The sequence below is a fragment of the Dipodomys spectabilis genome, unplaced genomic scaffold, assembly GCF_019054845.1.
Source record: "Dipodomys spectabilis isolate Male_0828 unplaced genomic scaffold, ASM1905484v1 ptg000188l, whole genome shotgun sequence".
NCBI classification, from domain to species: domain Eukaryota; kingdom Metazoa; phylum Chordata; class Mammalia; order Rodentia; family Heteromyidae; genus Dipodomys; species Dipodomys spectabilis.
In genome coordinates this window covers 2,885,468-2,902,429 of record NW_024870865.1, presented here as the reverse complement: position 1 = coordinate 2,902,429, position 16,962 = coordinate 2,885,468, and the positions used below count along the sequence as shown (strand labels likewise).

General features: G+C 44.9%; 1 protein-coding gene across 1 annotated transcript in view; it reads right to left on the bottom strand.

Annotated features, from left to right (window-relative positions):
* Positions 1 to 16,962, bottom strand: part of Pex14 (peroxisomal biogenesis factor 14) — a 149,785-nt gene that overhangs the window by 116,861 nt on the left and 15,962 nt on the right. The gene's annotated exons all lie outside the window — the stretch shown is intronic.

The following is a 16,962-nucleotide window of genomic DNA, read 5'->3' as shown; positions in this document are numbered from 1 at the left end:
GTAAACATGATCAAGGTGATCACATGTCATGGCGACACATTTAATCAGGTCTTCCAGTCATAGGCCCACAGTTCCAGAATTCAATAGGTCCTACAACCTTTAAAAGTATTTAGTCACTGGGTGCCAATGGCTCACACTAGTAATCCTAGTTACTCAGAAGGCTAAGATGTGAGGATCGTGGTTTGAAACCAGCATGGACAAGAAAGTCCATGAGACTCTTATCTCCAATAAACTGCTCAGAAAAGGCTTCTGGAAGTGGAACTTTGGTTCAAGTGGTAGAATGCTCGCCTTGAGCATAATGCTCGGGGACAGCACCCAACCCCAGAGTTCAAGCCCAGGATTGGCAAAAAAAAAGTCTCACCAGGCGCCTGTAATCCTAGCTACTCAGGAGGCTGAGATCTGAGAATCATGGTTCAAAGCCAGCCCAGGCAGAAAAGTCTGTAAGACTTTTATCTCCAATAAACCACTAGAAAACCAGAAGTAGCACTGTGGCTCAAGCAGTAGAGCACTCACCTTGAGCTGAAGAGCTGAGGGACAGCGCCCAAGCCCAGAGTTCATGCCCCATGACCAACAAAAGAAAAAAAGAAAAGAAAAAAAAAGTCTCTCAGTCCCTCCATTCAGAGAAGCCACAAGTAATACAGTCCATAAAAGTCATAAGTAGATCTAGGGCTGGGTACCGATGGCTCAAGCCTGTAATCCTAGCTACTCAGTAGGCAGAGATTTGAAAAAGTTTAGACTCAGCCTGGGCAGAAAAGTCCATTAGACACTTATTTCTCATTAACCAGCAAAATGCCAGAAGTGGGGTGTGACTCAAATGGTAGAATGCCAGACTACCAGCCAGAAAAAAGCTAAACAAGAGCTCAAGACCCTGAGTTCAAGACCCAGTACCGGCAGGGGGGGGGGGGGGGGGAGGGAGTCATAGGTTCCACAGTTTATAGAAGTCATGGATCTACAGAAGACCTTCCTAGAGAGTCCTATTGCTCTTAGTCCTCCTATGAACAAAGAAGCTATTCAATGAAGGAAAAGAGTATGTGGGAGAGACTGGGGATGCCCCCATTATTTTGCAAAATGTGGTTCCATAAAAAGTGAGTTACTATTATGATTTGACATGGCACTTAGATTCTAGTGCTGAATCCAGTGAGTGTTTTATAAACTTTGACATGCATAGATAGTTCCATTTCTAAACCATACACAAAAATTTGAGGGTATACACTCTTAATCAGATAGCTGGAGAGAATGCATCATGATGTCAGCAAAAACTCCATCAACTACAGATGCCATTATAGTCATCAAAGGTTGAGGGGGCAGGAAGGAAGGGAGGGACAGGGAAAGAGAGAGTAATGAAGGAGAAAATAATTTGAAAGGAAAGGGGGAAGCGAAACATAAAAGATGAGAGATAACAGAAGAGTTACAAAAAAAGAAAGACAAAACCTCACTGGCATTTACAGTGTAAAGCTTTCAGGCATTTTATGAAATGACAGTTGCAATAAAACAAATAGAATAGTGAGTCATCTGGTTTCCAACTTGAGTCAAAAGCGGCTGTTTCTAGACAAACTGAAAGAAAAGCAGCTCAGCTGCCTGCATATTGAAAGATGCCTATCTGTGCACCACAGCTACAGAACAAGATGTGGAGAGAAAGAACAAGGAGGTGGGAGTGAGTGTTGTCTTTACTGGTCCCAGTGTCACTGCAAATAAAGACTGTCAAGATTTAAACCATAATAATAGAAAGGCTATAAAGGTCTGGGTTATAATGTTTCCTCCAATGTTCCCTTTCATAAAATGCCCTCTTTATGTTGCCTATGTGGCAATGATCCACCAAACATCAGTGTATGTGGGCCTCAGTGGGAATGTCATACCCCAGGCTCCTGCAGAAAGTCAGGCGGCAACTGTGTAAGTCCAGCCCCTTGGCTCATCATCCTCACTGTGGTGAGTGAACATACATACTCACTCCCCAAATGTATACTGAGTGCCTGCTTTCCACCAGGAGCTAAGCAATACCGCACACACACACCCCACAGAAGACTTCGCAATGTATCCAGGTGTCAAGCACCTGTTAGATGGCCATATAACACCTATCCCACCTCAGAACCTAAACATCTTCCTTATACAAGTATCTGGCACTCCAAGAGTGAACTGGGCTTTTCCTCCCTGTGCCAGAGCAAAGTATATATGGTGGGATGCAAATCAGATAAGGACTCAAAGAGGGGACTCAGCTGGGCACCCATAAAGACCTTTTTACTGGGTCTTAGCAGACCCAAATGCGCAGAAGACCACTGGTTTCAAGAGAATTATTTATCTGCTGCCCACACCTAAACATTCTAGCACCAGGGGCCACAAAGTCAGAGAAGGGCTAGCCTAGTGTGTGTAAGATCCAGAGTCCAGTTCTTAGTAAATCCCTTTTACCCACCCCCCCCCTCCCCACCCCCAAGTAGAAACATTACCTCCCTGCAAATTAGTACTTTATATACCCAAATTTTAACACATGACAATGAGGTATGAAGCAAGACAGATGATGGCAATGCTAGAACCACATACAGGGATAAAATGGGGCTGACATCTGTAAATCAGGGACACTGTGTGGGGCAATTAGAGAAGCCAAGAACAAAATTAGGAAAGGACCGATCTAGTCAAGCCTGACTCAGTGGCAGATACAGAATGATAGCTCATGTTTGCTAGGTGCGCAGCCAATGCCAACCACAAACCACCACCAGGCTGCCTTCCCTGTTGATCTGTAATTGGTGAGCCTGTGATAGAGCTACCAATTATTTTTAGGCCCCTGTATTTAGTTCACAGACAAAGGGAAGCAGGAGAGACCAGTTAGTAAAGAGTAAGTTATGGCCATGAAAATATATTGTATTTTACAGAGCTGCTTCAGCAGGAAAAGCCACTTGGAAAATAAAAAGTGAAAGAATAAAATAAGCTAGAGAAACTTAATTTTCTTCTCTCTTCCTCCCAAAGCCACACTTAGGATAAAATGAGGTTTGTGCAGGTTAATCCTTATGAGGTAAGAAAAAAATGATTAAGTACATTAAAAAAATCAATTGTACATTAAACCAAATCCAGGAACTGCAAAAACAAACACGCCAGCTTTCCTCCAGCCGGTATTAGCTCTGCCAGTCTGGTCAGCAAGGGATACCCCCACCTGAAGGAGAGAAGCCAAAGAGGTGAGAGAAATGGAGGGCAGAGGAGGAGTAGCTCACTAGAAATGAAGTTATCTCTAGACATTACAAAGGAAGAATTAAAAAGCCTTAAAAATAGAGCTCTGGAGACCAGATTGAAATACTTGAAAATCAAATAGAAATAACTAACGATAATGATAACAATTGATAAACAGAAATTACAAGCTACTTCACTGTGAAAGAACACACCACTATTTCTAGTTATTTCTTCTGCTCGTTAACATATTCTATTAGCTTGCAAGTGAGAGAGAGCTTGCAAGTGAGGCTGTGGCACATACCCACTCTGTGTGGGAACTCCTACTCTTCCTCAGTGCCCTGCAATCCCTAGAACAAAGTCTAACAGACTGCAAAGTCACAAAAAAAAGAAAGTAGCACTGGTCACTGCCTTTTTTATGGTAGAGTCAGAACTGAGAATTCCTAGTTAATCCTAAATAACTCCCCCACCCCCACCCCCCGGGCTGAAGAGTACTAATTTGCTTTTCTGTGTGTACTAAAACCAGCGGGGTCTCCCTGCAAGCAACCTCTTCCATTCCCAGAATTCACTTGGGCCACACTGCTGGAAGGCTCTGAGGGAAGGTAAGAGCAAGGTGGGAGATGCCCTTTAGTTTGGGGACCCAAAGTCTAAACAACTGGAAAACCCAAAAGTTTTCCCCTCAATATGCTTCTGTGAGAAGTCATTGGCAATTGCAGAGAAAGCCACAAACTTGGCTTGATTGGAGAATGCTGACAGAAGAACAAGCAGCCATCTATATGACAGTGGTATTCCCAACAGAATGAGATGAGCCAGCCCATGAGGAAAGTCTGAAAACCTCTTAACACTGCTAGAGCAGGTTATCAATGTCTGGCAGTTGGCAACAGTAAGAGCTGACAAAAAGATCTGACTTTCTTAAAGGCATCTATATTCTCTTATCTTCAAAGCAGGTGAACTTTGCCGGCCTGAACTCCGACAATGAGGAATGTCTGGCTGCTGGGGGGGACACAGATAAAGATTTACCTAAGGGACAAAGAAAGTAAAGAGGATCCTGGATATTGTGTTTCCTTTACTTAGGTGGATTCCGGTGACTCCCTGAAGACCTGTGCGGCTCCACTTTAAGAGGCAGAGTGAAAAGCAAATCGCTCACTTGTCCAACCTTCACTCTGCCAGCAGGACATGGAATAACAGGCAGTTGCTGCCCCCTAGAAGCTGCCAGGGATATAGCACCTTCTATAGAGACATCAGATGAAAAGATCCTATTATCTCCCTAGGTCCTATAACCTGTCATTACTGAGGTACATGGGTGCAGACGCCTCCTCCAAGCCCGAGGAGGCGCACATCACCTATGATAAATTAATAGGTGCCTTTCCAACAAGTAGAATGCACACAAAAGACTCCAACCAGGGAGAACACAGTAAGGCAACAGCTCCACAGAGCAACCTCAGATCACAAAGGCCTTTGCCAGAGCCGCAGTCTATCTTGTGCAGCGACCCCTCACCAGGCCAGGGCCATCCACAGTGAGGCCAATGCCACGCCCAGACCTGTGCTCCCTGTCTGCCCAAGTACGGCAGTACAGATCTGGCCTTTGAAATTCCAGAACTGCCACTCCCTTGCTTCTAGAAGTCTGACTGGCCTGGCCTCAGTTTCCTCACTGTATAATGAGGATGTGGGTACTGCTCACAACAGGTGTGGGAGCCTCGAACAAGATAAAGAAACCAGCAGCCCAGTTAGCAATTAGTTGCTCTCCTGACCTATGGGATCAGAACTAATAACTGCTCAGTTAATGGAAAAAATAGTTAAAATGGGGAAGGATTAAAAACAAGCCTACTCTACATACCTTTAGCATTTTATATGAAATTAAATCCTATAAATGTACAGTCATTCCCTAATCTTTTGATGTAGAGCCAAGACCTTTTCTTTGAGTGTGGGCCACAAAACGAAGTTCCCAGACATCTTTTTTGCATAAACGCCATCCAGACATAATGCACACACATTTCTAAAGCAAAGTGAAAACTTTGATTCTTTCAAAGTAGAGAATTCGTTCAAAGTAGTTTTTATTGCCTTGTCCCAATATTTAACTGTCATCTCTCTTACACCTAGTTTGATGGCAATCTTTTTAGATCCCATTTACCAAACATTTAACCTCATTTTTACAAAAAAGTTTTCACATTAATGTTCATAGAACACATTAGACTTGTGGACTCCTCTTCACATATGTATTTCACCTGCATACATCATGTTTAATACAGTGATCTCGTTCAAGAACATGCATGCTAGGGGCATGGAATGACTGTGACTTCTCAGTGGGAGAAGTGGCAGAACTGTGCCACAGTTTCATCATCAGAGCCACAGCCTGGTGAGAGGTTCCCAGGTCCCGCATGGCGAGGAGCTGGGGTACAACAGTATATCTAGCACTAGCTCCTAACACAGTTAAGAAGTATGTGTCAGCTGCGTGTCAGTGGCTCATGCCTATAAATCCTAGCTATTCAGGAGTTGAGATCTGAGGATCACTGTTAAAAGCCAGCCTGGGAGAAAAGTCTCTGAGACTCCTATCTCCAACTAACCACCAGTAAATTGGAAGTAGTGTTGCGGCTCAAAGTAGTAGAGAACTAGCAAAAGAGTTCAGGGACAGCACCTAGGCCTCAAGTTCAAGCCCCTCAATCAACATTTAAAAAAAAAGGAAAAGAATGTAGCCAGGTGCCAGTGGCTCATGCCTGTAATCCTAGCTACTAGGGGGGCTAAGATCTGAGGATCGCAGTTCAAAGCCAGCCCGAGCAGGAAAGTCTGTGAGACTCTTATCTCCAATTAACCACCAGAAAACCAGAAGTGGTGCTGTGGCTCAAGTGGTAGAGTGTTCACCTTGAGCTGAAGAGCTAAGGGACAGTGCCCAGGCCCAGAGTTCAAGACTCACAACCGACCAAAAAAACAGAGTGTTTACTGGCATCCCATATCATTTCACAAGAGATCTGAAATGGCTTGAAAGTACAAACAAGACAAAAGGACAGAACAGAGGAAAAAATACAGGAAAAGGAAAAAAGATATTCCCCTTCTCTACAAAAATCCACTTGGAATTTTGTGTGGAAAAACGAAAACATTTACACAAATAACTAACTTGCAGGCTATTAGCAGTTCTGTATTACTACAAGGCTGGAAAAAGTGGCCCTGGTGTGTGTGTGGGGGGGGGGGGGAGGGGTGTGGGTGAAGTGGCCCTGGTGTGTGTGTGTGTGTGTGTGTGTGCACATGTGTGAAGTGGCCCTGGTGTGTGTGTGTGTGTGTGTGTGCACATGTGTGAAGTGGCCCTGGTGTGTGTGTGTGTGTGTGTGTGTGTGTGTGTGTGTGTGAAGTGGCCCTGGTGTGTGTGTGTGTGTGAAGTGGCCCTGGTGTGTGTGTGTGTGTGTGTGTGCGCGCGTGTGTGAAGTGGCCCTGGTGTGTGTGTGTGTGTGTGTGTGTGTGTGTGTGTGAAGTGGCCCTGGTGTGTGTGTGTGTGTGTGAAGTGGCCCTGGTGTGTGTGTGTGTGTGTGTGAAGTGGCCCTGGTGTGTGTGTGTGTGTGAAGTGGCCCTGGTGTGTGTGTGTGTGTGTGTGTGCGCGCGCGTGTGTGAAGTGGCCCTGGTGTGTGTGTGTGTGTGTGTGTGTGTGTGAAGTGGCCCTGGTGTGTGTGTGTGTGTGTGAAGTGGCCCTGGTGTGTGTGTGTGTGTGAAGTGGCCCTGTGTGTGTGTGTGTGTGTGTGTGTGTGTGTGTGTGTGTGAAGTGGCCCTGGTGTGTGTGTGGGGGGGGGGGTGTGGGTGAAGTGGCCCTGGTGTGTGTGTGTGTGTGTGTGTGCACATGTGTGAAGTGGCCCTGGTGTGTGTGTGTGTGTGTGTGTGTGTGCACATGTGTGAAGTGGCCCTGGTGTGTGTGTGTGTGTGTGTGTGTGTGTGTGAAGTGGCCCTGGTGTGTGTGTGTGTGTGTGTGTGTGTGTGCGCGGCGTGTGTGAAGTGGCCCTGGTGTGTGTGTGTGTGTGTGTGTGTGTGTGTGAAGTGGCCCTGGTGTGTGTGTGTGTGTGAAGTGGCCCTGGTGTGTGTGTGTGTGTGTGTGTGAGAGAGAGAGAGAGAGAGAGAGAGAGATCCTCTGGCAGACACTAAGGGTACAGGGAGTGATTGCTGACGGGAGCACCATTCCACAGACATTGCACAGACAGGGAGCCAAGACCCAGGGTGGCTGCAGAGGCAAGAGGTCACAAAGATGGCAGCACGTCTTCTCCTCGACAGCGTAATTTATCACTGCACGTGCCCCGCTGGGGGCCATGTGTTAGCTTCTCTCTGCCTCCGACTGTCAGGGAGTGCCCCCAGATAGATTTACCTCAAGAATCACTCAGTGTCCGCCTCATCTCTAGACTGCTCGGACAAACTCATAATGGCAGAGTGAAGATTTGTGGAGCAACAAGCATAAATCTTGGTTATAACTACAAACCATAAAAGAAAGGAGAGCTGGGAGGGAAGAAGGAAGGACGGCGAATACGTCCTTCTCCCAAGCACCACTTTATCTTCCTGCGCTTTGCACAGAACACAAGGGGGATTAACTATGAGATCGTATTTTTCAAACCCAAATCAGTCTGCATGGTTTGACAATGGGCTCAAAACGGTTTAAATTGGAATTACCCTAGGAAATGGAGGGCACAGAGCTTCCTAAGTAGAACATGGCATTCAGGACTGTTCAAAGCAGGCCCTGTAAGGGCTTTGCCCAAGATGACCAAATGAAATGATCACACTTAAAGACACTTTTTGATGAAAACCATTTTAATTTTAGAGACGCCCCTTTGCCCTTACAAAAGCTGTAGGTCCCAGAGCACGTGAGAAATTAAACTTAGGTCTCCTGGAGAAAAGGGGACAAAGGCTTCCTCCAGGAAAAGTGACATAGGGACAAGATGAAAGACCAAACCTCCCAAACACAATGTGCTCTGAAAAAACATACATAAGCACCCATTCCCTTGTTTCTACTTCTCTAAACAAGGATGCTGCCCAAGTTATCTATCCACTAGGCAGGGCCTCTGATTATAGGAAATCTAGCAAATACAAAGTATTACTATGAAAGCCAGGAACCAGAACATAAACAAAGGGGAAGAACTATTTCAAATTCCATTTCTTTAATTATGACTCTAAAGAGTCTTGATTCATCTAATAATTATTTGTAAAAGGATACCTCCAAACTGAAAAACCACCTCTTCATTTACCTGAAAGAGGAAACAACTTAAAGGGCACCACCTAGTCTTTTCCATAAACCTTCTCAGACTATAATAGGAAGGATGGAGTAAGAGGCGGTAATTTCAACATCAGCCAGCGGCCTAGAGATTATATAGCCACCCAGAAATGGAATGAGGCTTTTCTTCAGTCCATCCATTTCAACATTTAGATCTAACCAGTTTTCCTCTGTAGATGTAGCAGAACAGGTGGGACGCTCAAGTGCTCGGCCAGCAGGAGCTGGTGTGCAATGGTATTAAAAATAAAAAAGAGGTCCAGGTGTCAGTGGCTCATGTCTGTAATCCTAGCTAGTTAGGACACTGAGATCTGAGAATTTTGGTTCAAAGCCAGCCAAGGCAGGAAAGTCCATGAGACTCTTATCTCCAATTAGCCAACAGAAAACTGGAAGCGGTGCTATGGTTCAAGTGGTAGAGCACTAGCCTTGAGCTGAAGAGCTGAGGACTGCGCCCAGGCCCAGAGTTCAAGCCCCATGACAGACAAAAAGAAAAATTATAATTATTATTATAAAGTAAAAATAGGCTTGGAAGGTAGCTCGGTGGTAGAGTGCTTGCCTTGCATGCATGAGGCTCTGGGTTGATTCCTCAGCACTATATAAACAGAAAAAGCCAGAGAGGCAATCCTGACAGAGTAGTATGTACTTGTAACCCCTATTCAAGAGCTGAAGGAAATAGGATCATAAGTTCAAGGTCAGCCTGGGCAATAAAGTAAGACCCTGTTTTATATACATAAGTAAACAAAGAGTAGATTTTGGATTATCCTTACTCACTTATACCCTCACAGAAATCTCTGGGCAAGAAATTTAGGTTGCTAGTAGTTCGCAGCTATAATCCTAGCTACTTAGGAGGCTGAGATTTGAGGATCACAGATCCAAGTCAGCCTGGAAAGTAAAGTCTGTGAAATTCTGATTTCAACTAAATTACCAAAAGAGGAGTAAGTGAAGCTATGATTCAAATGGTAAATTGGTAGCCTGGAGCAAAAAAGCTCAGGGACAGAACCCAAGCCCTGAGTTCAAGTCCCAGGATACACACACACACACACATACACACACACACACACACACACACACACACACACACACACACGCAAGAAACTAGGTACAAATACACCTAGCTTCAACACTGACTCACTAAAGAAATCAAACAATAGTATTTAATACTTTGAAATTTGGTTGGTTGTATTTTTTTCCTGAAAAAATAGCAATTTCCTAAAATCTCTAAGTGGCTAATGCATTATTCATGTTTGTAAAACACTTTCATAAATACAATGTCAAAATCAATTTTATTTCCCCACGTTTTGAATTTTACAAATTATATGTATTGTATTACATACATAAATGAGTATACACAAAAAAATCTACTGAGCAGCTGGGTGCCAGTGGCATCCAGTAAAGTTCATGAGACTCTTTTATCTCCAAGTAGCCACCTAAAAAAACGGAAGTGGAGCTGTGGCTTGAGTGGTAGGGCGTTAATTTTGAGTAAAAAAGCTCAGGAGCAGAGCCTAGGTCCTGAGTTCAAGCCCCACATCTGACAAAAAAAAAATCCAAAGCAAGAAAATGGGTATGGGGGGGGGGGGGGGCAGTAGAAGCATCACTCACTGGTAGAGTACCTGTAATCCTAACTACTCTGGAGGATGAGATCTGAGGATCATTGTTCAAAGCCAAAGCCAACCCAGGCAGGAATATCCATGAGACTCTTATCTCCAATAAACTACTGAGAAAAAGCTGGAAGTGGTGCTGCTGCGGGTCAAGTGGTAGAGTGCTAACACAAAGAGGCTCAGGACACAGTCCAGGCTCTAAGTTCAAGGGGAGGAGGGGGAAGAAGGAAGGAAAGAAGGAAGGAAGGAAGGAAGGAAGGAAGGAAGGAAGGAAGGAAGGAAGGAAGGAAGGAAGGAAGGAAGGAAGGAAGGAAGGAAGGAAGGAAGGAAGGAAAGAAGGAATCTACTAAGCATGAATATGGAAATGTATTAAGCATGTGTATGTCAGCCTGCCAACAAATTCTCCAAGGAATTATAACCACAAAAGTTGCAAGAGATGCAAGCACTGGGAAGACCATGCCAGGAATATACCTAGAGATCTTTAGGACACAGGCACCTAGCCATAACTATTCTTAAAGAGAAACTTACAATACTGGCTGTCTGAATTCATCAACATATTTATTAATGGCTTTTAGCTGGGCACTAGGGACTCCTACCTGTATCCCTATAATCCTAGCTACTTGCGAGGCTGAGAACAGAACTGCAATTTGAGGACAATCCTAGCAGAAAAGTTCATGAGACTCCTTCTAAATTACACAGGAGGTTGAGTTTGGGAGGATGACAGTTCCAGGCCAGTTCTGGCAGAAAAGTCTGCAAGACTCCATCCCAAGAGAAAGAAACTGGGTGTGGTGGTGTGTACCTTTCATCCCAGGAAAGACTAAAATGCAATGGGGCAGGAAGTTAGATCCTATCTCAAGCCAGGTGTCCTGGCTCACGCCTTAATCCTAGTTACTCAGGAGGCTGAGATTTGAGAGTCACAGTTTAAATCCAACAGTTTGAATCCAACCTGGAGAGTAAAGTTCATGAGACTCTTTTATCTCCAAGTAGCCACCTAAAAAAACAGAAGTGGAGCTGTGGCTTGAGTGGTAGGGCGTTAATTTTGAGTAAAAAAGCTCAGGAGCAGAGCCTAGGTCCTGAGTTCAAGCCCCACATCTGATAAAAAAAAAATCCAAAGCAAGAAAATGGGGGGGGGGGGGGGCAGTAGAAGCATCACTCACCGGTAGAGTACCTGCCTAGCAATCAGAAGGCCCCCAGTACCATCACAAAAGAAAGGAAAGAAGGAAAAAAAGAAAGGGGGGAGGAGGCAGGGGAAGGGGGGGAGGGAGGGAGAAAGGGAAAGAAAGAGAAAGAGAGGAGAGAACGAGAGAAAGAAAGAGAGAGAGAGAGAGAGAAAGAAAGAAAGAAATTATTAATGGCCTTTTGATTACCAGGCTCCAGGTAAATGACTTACAAACAAAACAGAGAAACTTTAGGCATCCCAGTTATAAAGCAGTTGAGCTTCTCCAGAAATAAGCTCCAGTACTGTCTGGACAAGGTTCCCGCCTAATCTCAGAGAAACCTGAGGCTACAGGCTATACCACAAGAGCAAAACTACTGAGACAGCTGCTTCTGCAACTGCAGAGAATCCATACTTGAAAGGATTCAGCATATTTTAAAATATTAACTTAGCTAGATTCTGGCTCACAATTATAAGGTATCATCTCAGAAAGATGAGATCTGATGATCAAGGTTCAAAACCAGCCCAGGCAAGAAAAGTCTGTGGGACTCCTATCTCCAATTAACTATCACAAAAGTCAGAAGTAGAGCTGTGGCCCAAGTGGTAGAGCACTAACCTTGAGCACAAAATGTTCAGGACTAGGTCTAGGCCTGGAGTTCAAGCCCAGAACCAGCAATAAACAAATAAGCAAATAAATAAATAAAAACAAATTATATATATTTATACACACACACACACACACACACATACACACACGGACACACACACTTAGAAAAGCTGGCAAAGTGCAAATCATCATCATCATTTAAAAAAATACACTGTATTATAGTTTGGGATTGTATTGGAGGAGGATTATAGGAGACCAAGACAGAAAGGGGGGGAAAAAACAGAAGCAGGGAGGGTGGGGTAGGGTAGGCCTACAATCTCAGCAGAGACGGGAGAACCAAGAGACAGGAGAATCAAGTTCAAGGCCAGTGTAGGTTACACAGGCACTTTAACGCCAGCTAGGGCTATGTAGCAAGAATCTAAAAGAGGGATGGGGGAAGTTAGAAGGGAAAGAAAAAAAGAAAAGGAAGAGAAGGAAGGAGGCAAGGAGTGGAAAGGAGATAAAGAAGGAGGGAAGGAAGCAGTGGGGGGGGGAGCCTATGACTACAAGTTAAAAGAAGAGAGGATCACGAGACTCAGCTATTAGACACAACTTGGTGTCAATGAGAAAAAAGCTGAAATTCTAGTTAAGCCAAAACTTCTATGTACTGTGTAATGTGGGTGAGCAATTACATTATGGAATATTGAGAAACTGAGTTGAAACAAATGAGTCGACATGTAAGTGAAACCTTTACTTATTGCTTACTTCAAATACCCAGAAGGCATGACTAAAAGCTTACTTAACCCCAGCTTCAGTATCCAAGGAAGACAGGAATTGCGTTACCCCCATGACAACAGCTGTCTATCGGCTCATTTTTATTTTTTGTTATTGTACTTTGTAGTGCTGGGAATTGAACCTAGGGCCTCGCACATGCTAGGCATGCACCACTGAGCTATATCAACAACTCATACTCTCTCTCTTTCTAAGTTGGTCACGGGGCTTGAACTCTGGGCCTGGGCGCTGTCTCTGAGCTCTTCAGCTCTACCACTTGAGCCACAGCACACTTCTGGTTTTCTAGTGGTTGACTGGAGTTTATAGAGTCTCACAGGGACTTTCCTGCCCAGGCTGGCTTTGAACTGCGATCCTCAGATCTCAGCCTCCAGAGTAGCTAGGATTACAGGCATGAGCCACTGGCACCCAGCTCCTTTCTGTTGTTGAGACAGGGTCTCACTCTGCAGCCCAGGCTATTTTCTAGCCCCAAATCCTCTTTCCTTAGCTTCCTAAGTGCTAGAATTACAAGTATGTGCCACCATACCCAGTTGCCCTCATTCTTGAAGACCTACATACCAGGTGGGGACTAAATCTTGCCAGGGCAGCACAAGGAACCAGATAAAGGCTCTATATATGCTCTAGGATAGGCACATATGCACTACCAGAAAGCCAGCTCTATGGGGAGGTCACACAAGGTTTTCTACAGATCTGGGAGAAGCTGAAGGTCAGCCCTCTGGAATGTTGTCAAAACTACTTCCGGAGGGAAACAAAGTTCCTGAAGAGAGTATAAATGAGAAAGGGTAATTCATAATTTTAACTTTAGCCAAGAGTTTTGTTATAACATTGGAGAATTTCAAGCCAAATTAAACAAATTTCTCAAGCCAGTCTGTTTCTCATTCCACAGCACTACGGAGACCAGGCAGGTTGTTATAGCATAACTAACCTACCCACTTAAGACAGTCAGGTGGCTGGGCTGGTTTTATGTGGGGACAGCAGGGCTGGGGGCGCTGAAGGGCCACAGAAGGCAATATGCAAGGTCACTACTCGACTAGACTCAAGCCAGGATATGTCTACAAACACCTTGTGCCATTTAGAGACTACAAAACTATACTTCTCACCAGTAGATCACACAGGGTTTTTACCATCCAGAGAGGACAGGAATAACAATCAGGCCTTCTTCCTACCCTAGCAAAGAAGGCAAAAGAACAGTGCAAATACCTAACATATCAAGGTGGCAAGATCACCTGTACAGTACTACCCTGACCCACCCAACCAAGTTTCTTCTATTTTCATTCAACCCAGGGCCTCCTCCCCCAAGGTAAGGCCTATCCCTCACTCTTTTACTAAGAAGAAAAATTACTGCTCATACTAGAACAGAGAAAAAGGTTATTATACATCTGTTTAGTCTAAAGTGTAGACAACAGGAAGCTTCCATTAAGAATTGTGTAAGCTAGTGACTCATCTGTAATCCTATCAGGAGGCTGAAATCTGAGGATCAAGGTTCAGTGCCAGCCTGAGCAGAGGAAGTCTATGAAATTCTTATCTCCAATTAACCAGCAACAAAGCTGTAAGTGGAGGTGCGGCTCAAGTAGTAAAGTACCAGTCCTGAGGAAAAAAAGCTTTGAGAGTCCCTGAGTTCAAGCCCCACTACCAGCAAACAGACACACAGATAGGCACAGACACACATACACACACACACACAATAATAAATTTTTTTTAAAAAAATTTTTTGGTCAGTCGTGGGGCTTGAACTCTGGGCTTGGGCACTGTCCCTCAGCTCTTCAGCTCAAGGCAAGCACTCTACTGCTTGAGCCACAGCGCCACTTCCAATAAATTAAAATTAAAATAATTCACCAACACTGGATTCTCTATTCCTCAAGCTTCAAGAGTCACAACAACCATCCCTAAGTCCTGTCCTACCACCTTCTTCACTCTCTGGTCCCCAGCTAGGCAAATCCACAAGAAATTATACCCAATTCTGTGCTACTTTGTAACATTATCTACAGTCTCACACTGCTTGCTAAATGCTTCATATGTATAAATGCCTTTTCTTTCAAAAACAAAATATAGGGTTACTTGAGAAGCAGGCTTTCACTGCTGCAATTTTCTGTTTCCCAATCCTCAGGCCTGAACTGAGTAGAACTCAAAGAGACAGCTCACAGAAGTACCCTGAAGACCCCTCTCCCAGACAGAGCTGAGCACCATGCCCGCAAGCCACAGTCCCAAGGCCTGACACCCCGTCATGACTCCACCATAGCAGCCACAAGCCCTCCTCCTGCACCTCCAGCCTGCTTCATGAGCAGGCCCTCAGCAGGCTTCTTGGCCTGACATCCTCCCCCTGCCACTCTCAAGAGAAAGAAGTTGTCGCACAAGACCATAGAACTCGGCTGGTGCCCTCATTTAATCAGGCTGCTGCAAATGGTTGGCCAAAAGCAATAAGGGCATGACTGAGAGACTGTGGGAGTTTAATATAAAAAAATTAATAAAAAAAAAAAGAGGAGGGAAAGGAGAAAGGGTCTACCTTTTAATAGGGCCCTAATTACCCAACTCACAGGATCAGCCCAAATGAGATGGGAGTTTATTTCGGGGTTTTTTTTTAATTATTGTTTTTTTATATATATATAAATTGCTGCTATGTGTTTTCTTTCCTCTGAGCAATTATGCAGCAAGTATGTAAAGAGGAGAAAAAATATTAATTAAATATAAGGTAATTGTAGAGTTGGCCTGGAGAGAATGAGTCTGAACTCTGGACGATCGCAGACTACTAGGGTTTGAAGACTGCTCAGGGCCTCCCAGAAAAGAAAGAAATAAAAATACAACCAGCCAACAAGCAGATACACAGTGTAGCAGCAAGAAAAAAGCTGTGTGCAGAACCCTAACTGAGGACAGGGCCTGTAGGGCCCCCAATACCCAGATGTCAGCGAACAGATCAACAGTCAGGACTCCCGAAGAGTTCCCCAACCTGGTTCCTACTGGCTTCTCTTCTAGTGATCAACAGACCAGCAGAGAAAAATCCAAAAGAAGACCAAGGAGGGAAAAGACTTAAGAGGACTCTGCTGTTCAGTTCAGGTGAAACCAAACTTCAGCCCGAAGGGCTGGCTGAGAGACTCACAGCAGGGAACAAGCACAAACTTCCCAAGTGAGGAACGGACAAAGAAAAGCCCCCTCTGACTTTGCTCTAAATGAGAGCCAAGGCACCACAAAAAGGGGAAAGGAGGAGTGGTGAGGCAGAGTTGGGATGTGAGTCTACAGCTGATAACAGCAAGTAACACCAATGACAGCACCACTGGCCTGAAACAGCCCCACACACTTGTACATGCTTGGCCTGTTTGCAGCTCAATTGGCTCCATCTCACACTCTGCCTACAAAAAGCTTTAGAACACACCAGACCAGGGGCCTGTTCATACCAGCTAAGGGCCTCACGTCACCTCCTCCCACTCTGCTAGGAGAAGGGTGAAGCAAACAAGTGAGACTGCAGGAGCTGCTGAAACAAAGCCGGGGAGGTACACCCTGTGCCTGCCAGTACCCCTCACACGGAATCCTGGCTCTCCCCTAAACTGATCCAGCCTGTATGTACAGAACCCGTCCTGCAACGCAGGTTTAATGTCAAACAGAACAACAGTGTGGCAGGCACAAAGGATTCTGGCTTAGACCACCACAGCCAAAGAAAGCACTTTGTAAAGAAAATTATCTACAGTACTCAGTAGGCCTCTTCCCTATCAGCAGTCTAAGATACTATCAGTAATGCCGATCTCAAGCCTAATTACTCACTAGGCAAAACCAGAATTCCCACCCTTACCTGTTCCTTAAAGGCCACCTGAGATGCTCTCACCCTGAGGAACAGAGAGTAGCTACTTCAGACAAAAAATAACATAGGAGGGCTGGGAAGGTGGCTCAGTGGTAGAGCGCTTGCCTTGCATGCATGAGGCCCTGGGTTCGATTCCTCAGCACCACATAAGCAAAATGAAAAAAGCTAGAAGTGGCGCTGTGGCTCAAGTGGTAGAGCACTAACCTTGAGCTGAAGAGCTGAAGGACAGCACCCAGGCCCCATGACCGGACCCAATAAAAAATAAAATAAAAAATAACATAGGAGCCTGGGCTGGTGATCCTCACCTGTAATCCTAGCTATTCAGGAGGCTGCGGTCTGAGGATCACAATTAAAAGCCAGCCAGGGCAGGAAAGTCTGTGAGACTCTTATCTCCAATTAACCACCAGAAAAACCACACTTAAGTGCTGTGGCTCAAGTGGTAGAGTGCTCACCTTGAGCTGAAGAGCTGAAGAGCTCAAGGGCAGCACTCAGGCCCAGAGTTCAAGTCCCGCAACTGACCAAAAATAAATAAATAAACTAATTAATTAAAATCTAGGCACCAGTGGCTCACATCTGTAATCCTAGCTATTCAGGAGGTTGAGATCTAGAGGACTAGTTTGAAGCTACTCCCGGCAGAAAAGTTAAGATCCCATCTCC